Genomic DNA, 7,045 nt, shown 5'->3' on the forward strand with positions numbered 1-7,045 from the left:
GCACATTGATATTAACATTCAATTTTGAATTACGGCATGGAAGTGGAAGCACCCTAACCACATCTCAAGAATTTCTTCACACTTGCATGTTCCAACATCTCCCTTTCCACTTTAGATGCCAAGACTTGAACTTCCACTCAAACTTTCAAAAGCATCTTGGCATCTTCATTTCTAATTTGACCTCACTTGCTAATCACACTTTATGCAATAAAAGGGATTTAGAGAGATGTTGAAACAATGTTAAGTTAAAAAAAAAAGAGAAAATGATAAATAAATTTGCATTTCACAAAATAATAAATTACTATAACAATATAAGAACACTAATACATTTTAAAACATCAACAAAACATCAAACAAACCACACCAACATTACATTATTTTGACAGTAAAAATATAAAATATCCTCTCAACATAAAGGAAAGCATGCAAATACAATATTTTACAAAATCTCTCTCTCTCTCTCAACTAATACACCTCCTTTGGCTAACCCCATATGTCATAGTTGACATTAAACAATAAAAAAGCTTTGAATAGAATAACTTTACTAATACCCATTAAGTGACAAAGACGACCGATGGATCACAGCAGCACTCATCAAGAAGAAAACAACAGCAAAGAGCAGCAAGACTGCACCAAATAAAGAAGAAACATAGTTTAAATAATGAGAAGAAAGAATTAAGATATTTGTGGGTCATTATAGAATAATAATTTTATTCTCATAATAATGCATCAAACGATTAAACTTCAATTCTATCGGTTGTTTTGAATTAATTTTGTATTGTATAGAAAAATAAAAATAGGAACAATAGCATGAATAGCACTCGAAATATGTTATTTATAACTTTGTTAATAAGATGAATGAATCATACCATCCTTCAAGAAAACCAACTTCTCTTCGAGGCGGGGCTGCAGAATACTGAGGCGGCGCCATGACTGGAGGACCTTGATAATATCCTGCAAACAGAGAAACAGAGAAACATACAACATAATTCCTGTAAAAAAAAATGGGACAATAAAAATTTATAAGAGATTATATCAACGGTGTGGATTTAATTTGATTTGATTTAAATCTTCTTTGTATGAGCTATATAGTAGTTGTTAATCTACATAATATGCTATCTAGTTAACATTGAGTGCATACTATGTATTTACATATCTAACGCTTAAATTTTGATTTTTATATTTATACCATCAAAATCTTTCATATCACATAAATAATACTATCATTTTAACTTTTGATAGTGGAATATATCTCTTCATGCATAGGTAAAGAGGTATGTGTATGTATGTAAAAATTGAAGTATGTAACTACATAGGAATTGAGTGGGATGTTCGTAAATCTTCCTTTTTTTTATTTTTTGAGATTTAATGAAAGAGTCATCGGTGACACAATATTTACATGATTATGGCAAAGGAAGCAGATTTATAAGCAATCAAAGAATAGAACCATGGAACCAGACCATTAGTGAGGAATCAAAGATTTTTTCTTCACATAAACTTAACATTTTGCGAAAATTACATATACAGCACCCGTAACATTGTTATTTGCAAAATTTAGCATCCAATTGATATTTTTTGAAGTAACAAACCGATGTATTTACGCACGGCACGTCAAATCCTTGTGAGTTTGATAAAAATGAATACAATGGGTCGGGATTTTATCATAAATTTTGATATTTGAGTGATAATTTAAATGACAGATGAGGGTGTTGAAATTGTAAATAACAATGTTTCAAGGGCCATGTGTGTAAACAGCCTTAATATTTTACATCAATAATTTTTAGAACTATTAGACACAAGACTAAACTCAATGTCTCATATAATTTAACGCTAACAAATCAGATAATTTACTTTTCTAACCTTGTTTTGTTAATTAAGCAATTGAATAACGCTACACAATCCGGTCATATCACCTCCCTTTGACCATATATATATATATATATATTACAAGAGAATTTAAGGAAAAAAATTAAATTTTGTACAGTTACATAACATTTTCTCAAATCTAGTGAAGCAAGAGCTATTCAGGTCCTCATCCCTCTTGCCCTGATGAGAAAATATTACGCTCTTCATCCGGGACATGATGACGTGAATCACACCATATCATTATGCACGCGACATATCTACAACGTGGTGCAATCCATGTCATAATCTACACATCTGATTATCCAAACCTAATATTTTCTCAATTTTTATCAGAAAATATTCTCCTCCCAAACAATAAAAAGATTATCAATTTCTCTTGTTATAAGTTAGGAAACCCTAAAAATTACTTCAAACCCTAAAAATTACAGAGATGAGGAAAGATAGAAGAAGAGATTAATACCTTGGGCAGGATAAGGATACCCATACTTAGGATCGCTCATCTTAGAAGACAAACAACTGCTATAAGAAATAAGAGAGAAATAGGAGAAAAATGTAAATAAAGGATTGAAGCACTTAACGGGCTCTCAGAGCTTCGGGGTTAGCTTTATAAATAGAGAGAAAGAAGGAAGGAAAGAAGGCAAAGTAAGTTTGGAAACTTTGAGTGCGTTGCCTTTAAGGAAAGAATAAATTCTATATATAACTTTAGGTTCAAAAATAAAATAAAATAATTCGTTTTTTTTATTTTTTTAAAGACTATTTGGGTTATATGCATGAGAGTTCTAGAAATTTGATAAATAATAACTTAGGGCGCAAACACGTATAATTGTTGAACGAGTAAAGTGACATAATAGTTCTCGATTATTTCAAGGAGTTTTTTTAGCCTAAGAATTTATAGAATTGTCAGAATAGTCTCCAATTATTTTATAATTGAGTTCTAATAGTCTTTCATGGAAGAAAATATTACATTAGGAATCCAGATGCAAAAATGCACTGAGACACCAATCACTATTTGCCACATGTACAGTCCCACTACCTTGTTAAATAAAACTAAAAAAAATTAATACACGGTTGAGCCGGACTGTACACGTTATAGCAGTAATTAGAGTTGTGATGCATTTTTGCATCATAATGTAATATTTTTTCATTTCATGGAACTATTTCTTCCACAATTTAAAGATTCTGGGAATTATTTTGACACTTTTATAAATTATCGGATTAAAACAGTCTCATGAAAATAATCTAAGACTATTTTGGCCCTTTGCTCATTGTTGAACATAATTTTTTGAAAGGACTTATTTATTTTAAAATATTGTAAATATTATAATTATATTCTTATCTATATTGGCAAATTTTAAAATTATTATTTTTACCCACGAAGGACTAAATAATAGGAGTTTATGCAAATAATGTATTTTAAGTAATCAAATGTTTTTTAAGAAAATTAATCATATTTAATTTTTTTTTCAAATCCTTGTGAGTTTGATAAAAATGAATACAATTGGTCGGGATTTTATCATAAATTTTGATATTTGAGTGATAATTTAAATGACAGATGAGGGTGTTGAAATTGTAAATAACAATGTTTCAAGGGCCATGTGTGTAAACAGCCTTAATATTTTACATCAATAATTTTTAGAACTATTAGACACAAGACTAAACTCAATGTCTCATATAATTTAACGCTAACAAATCAGATAATTTACTTTTCTAACCTTGTTTTGTTAATTAAGCAATTGAATAACGCTACACAATCCGGTCATAACACCTTCCTTTGACCATATATATATATATATATATTACAAGAGAATTTAAGGAAAAAAATTAAATTTTGTACAGTTACATAACATTTTCTCAAATCTAGTGAAGCAAGAGCTATTCAGGTCCTCATCCCTCTTGCCCTGATGAGAAAATATTACGCTCTTCATCCGGGACATGATGACGTGAATCACACCATATCATTATGCACGCGACATATCTACAACGTGGTGCAATCCATGTCATAATCTACACATCTGATTATCCAAACCTAATATTTTCTCAATTTTTATCAGAAAATATTCTCCTCCCAAACAATAAAAAGATTATCAATTTCTCTTGTTATAAGTTAGGAAACCCTAAAAATTACTTCAAACCCTAAAAATTACAGAGATGAGGAAAGATAGAAGAAGAGATTAATACCTTGGGCAGGATAAGGATACCCATACTTAGGATCGCTCATCTTAGAAGACAAACAACTGCTATAAGAAATAAGAGAGAAATAGGAGAAAAATGTAAATAAAGGATTGAAGCACTTAACGGGCTCTCAGAGCTTCGGGGTTAGCTTTATAAATAGAGAGAAAGAAGGAAGGAAAGAAGGCAAAGTAAGTTTGGAAACTTTGAGTGCGTTGCTTTTAAGGAAAGAATAAATTCTATATATAACTTTAGGTTCAAAAATAAAATAAAATAATTCGTTTTTTTTATTTTTTTAAAGACTATTTGGGTTATATGCATGAGAGTTCTAGAAATTTGATAAAAAATAACTTAGGGTGCAAACACGTATAATTGTTGAACGAGTAAAGTGACATAAGAGTTTTTTTAGCCTCAGAATTTATAGAATTGTCAGAATAGTCTCCAATTATTTTATAATTGAGTTCTAATAGTTTTTCATGGAAGAAAATATTACATTAGGAATCCAGATGCAAAAATGCACTGGGACTCCAATCACTGTTTGCCACATATACAGTCACACCACCTTATTAAACAAAACTAAGAAAATTAATACACGATTGGGGCGGACTGTACACGTGATGACATTAATCAGAGTCGTGATGCATTTTTGCATCATAATGTAATATTTTTTTCATTTCATGGAACTATTTCTTCCACAATTTAAAGATTCTGGGAATTATTTTGACACTTTTATAAATTATCGGATTAAAACAGTCTCATGAAAATAATCTAAGACTATTTTGGCCCTTTGCTCATTGTTGAACATAATTTTTTGAAAGGACTTATTTATTTTAAAATATTGTAAATATTATAATTATATTCTTATCTATATTGGCAAATTTTAAAATTATTATTTTTACCCACGAAGGACTAAATAATAGGAGTTTATGCAAATAATGTATTTTAAGTAATCAAATGTTTTTTAAGAAAATTAATCATATTTAATTTTTTTTAATAAAAAATATTAAAGTATAGTCTAAACTTAGGAGAATAAAAAAAAATAATTTACAAATACATGCACGAAATATTTTTCTTAAGAATTATAAATTTAAATTTCTCGAAGGTTGCTTGCAGAATTTTTGCCCACCGACCTTCCAAAATGAAAGCTTGGGAATATATTAATCCAGGTCTTTCTGGCAACTGAATTTGATTAGAATTTAACCTGAATTTAAGCTGAATCTTGCCACAAATTCATTTTGGACAAAATAAAATAGTGGTTGTCATAAATCCGAAGCCTTAGGTGGGAGAAAAGTTTGCGTACGTAAGATGTTTGCAGAGCTGTGTACATTGGAGGTTATTCAGAGGGTATTGAGGGGTTATAGGTAGGTTAAAGAGATGTTACATGGGGGTATAACACGGATATAGCTCCCTAATACCCTTTGAATAACCTCTGGTGTACACAGCTCTGCAAAAGTCTTACGTACGCAAATCTTTCTCCGTAGGTGGACTGGGGAAGAGGGGAATTGTTATGATTTTAATTTATTTTTATTTAAGTTAGTGTTATTGATTAATAATTAATTAACATAATATCAAATTAATCACAAGTTAAATAAATTTATATGTAATAATTTAATAGCTAATTATTGAATAAGAATTCATCTTAAAATTTAAATTATTTAATAAAATTCTACGTAATCCTTAATTAATATAATTTAATATTAGTTGATTAATCTTAAATTATTCCTTAATAAATAATTAGTTTATTACCTTTTTATTAATACTTAATTATTTTGGTAAATAATTAATTAGTAACAAGTATATATATATAAATTAAATTAAATCAAATGTAATAATTAATTTTAATCATACTAATAAACTATAAAAATTTGATTATATTTTTTTAATTCCAAGAAACATAACAATCTCTCAAGTCATAGCGGAAGTTGTCAAATAGTTTTGACTGAATTTATTAAATCAATTGTCAATTAATTTATGAGATTTAATCCATTTATATTTTACTAAATTCATATTTACAAAAGACTTACTAAATCATTCTTATACTTAAATCTCATTCATTATAATATAACCTCTTATTTCTTTAGTACTCTACAAATTATTGTGTTGGATTCACCATGAAGAACAATATGATAATCTCCTTCCACCCAATAAATTTTATTAATATTATTAATTTGACTTAATTTTAAAAATAAAAAAATTTATCAAAATTTTAAAAATTAAATCCTATAAATTGTAATATATAATAAATTATTAATAAATATTACTTATATAAATATTATATATTTATATAATATAAGTTATATATTTAAGCTCTTGGCCGCGAACTGCATTAATATTTATAAAAGGTATATAAATATTTAAATTATAATTTATAATATAAAATATAAGTTATATATTTATATAATATAAGTTATATATATATATATATTAAACCCTAAGCTCTAGCCGACTCTTCTCATTTCTCTCAAAATCGCGAAAAATGCGTTCGGCGGCTGCTTCTCCCTCTTCCTACTCCATCCTCTCAAAGTTGTGAAATGCAATCGACTGCGAGAGTTTAGGATTTGTCGTTTGTTTTCGCCGCTCTCCTCCTCTTCTGAGTCATCTCCTTCTCCTCTCAAAATCGCGAAATGGTTTCGACGGCGAGAGCTTAGGGTTTGTTCTTCCTCTTCCTCTTCCTCTTCTGAGACATCTTCCTCTTATGATTCCTCCAATTTCGAGCCGAACTCGAGCCGGAAAACTATTATTCGAGCTGAACACGAACACACCATTCACGAGTCATTTCAAACACTAGCCCATTTCAAACACGATGTTGAGAAAATTAGGGCGAAGAAAAACTAGAATCGACACAAATCCAGAAGAACACAGAGATTTAACGAGGTTCGGCAAAGATGCCTACGTCCTCGGGAGCAGAGCGGCGAGTTCCTTTCAATATTTAGAAAAGAGGTTTACAGAAATCAGGGATACCTCCTGGGGTTACTAACAGACCTATTTATAACCCCAGGAGTAAACCTAG

At 29.3% G+C, this 7,045-nt stretch overlaps 1 long non-coding RNA gene across 1 annotated transcript; it reads right to left on the bottom strand.

Annotated features, from left to right (window-relative positions):
- Window positions 1-424: 424 nt before the first annotated feature.
- LOC110024783 lies at window positions 425-2,433 on the bottom strand. Its single transcript, XR_002294039.1, has 3 exons — window positions 2,327-2,433; window positions 870-954; window positions 425-627 (listed from the first exon to the last, which is right to left on the bottom strand). It is a non-coding gene; the product is annotated as an uncharacterized LOC110024783 (long non-coding RNA).
- Window positions 2,434-7,045: the final 4,612 nt, after the last annotated feature.

Source organism: Phalaenopsis equestris, unplaced genomic scaffold, assembly GCF_001263595.1.
Source record: "Phalaenopsis equestris unplaced genomic scaffold, ASM126359v1 Scaffold000274, whole genome shotgun sequence".
Taxonomy (NCBI): domain Eukaryota; kingdom Viridiplantae; phylum Streptophyta; class Magnoliopsida; order Asparagales; family Orchidaceae; genus Phalaenopsis; species Phalaenopsis equestris.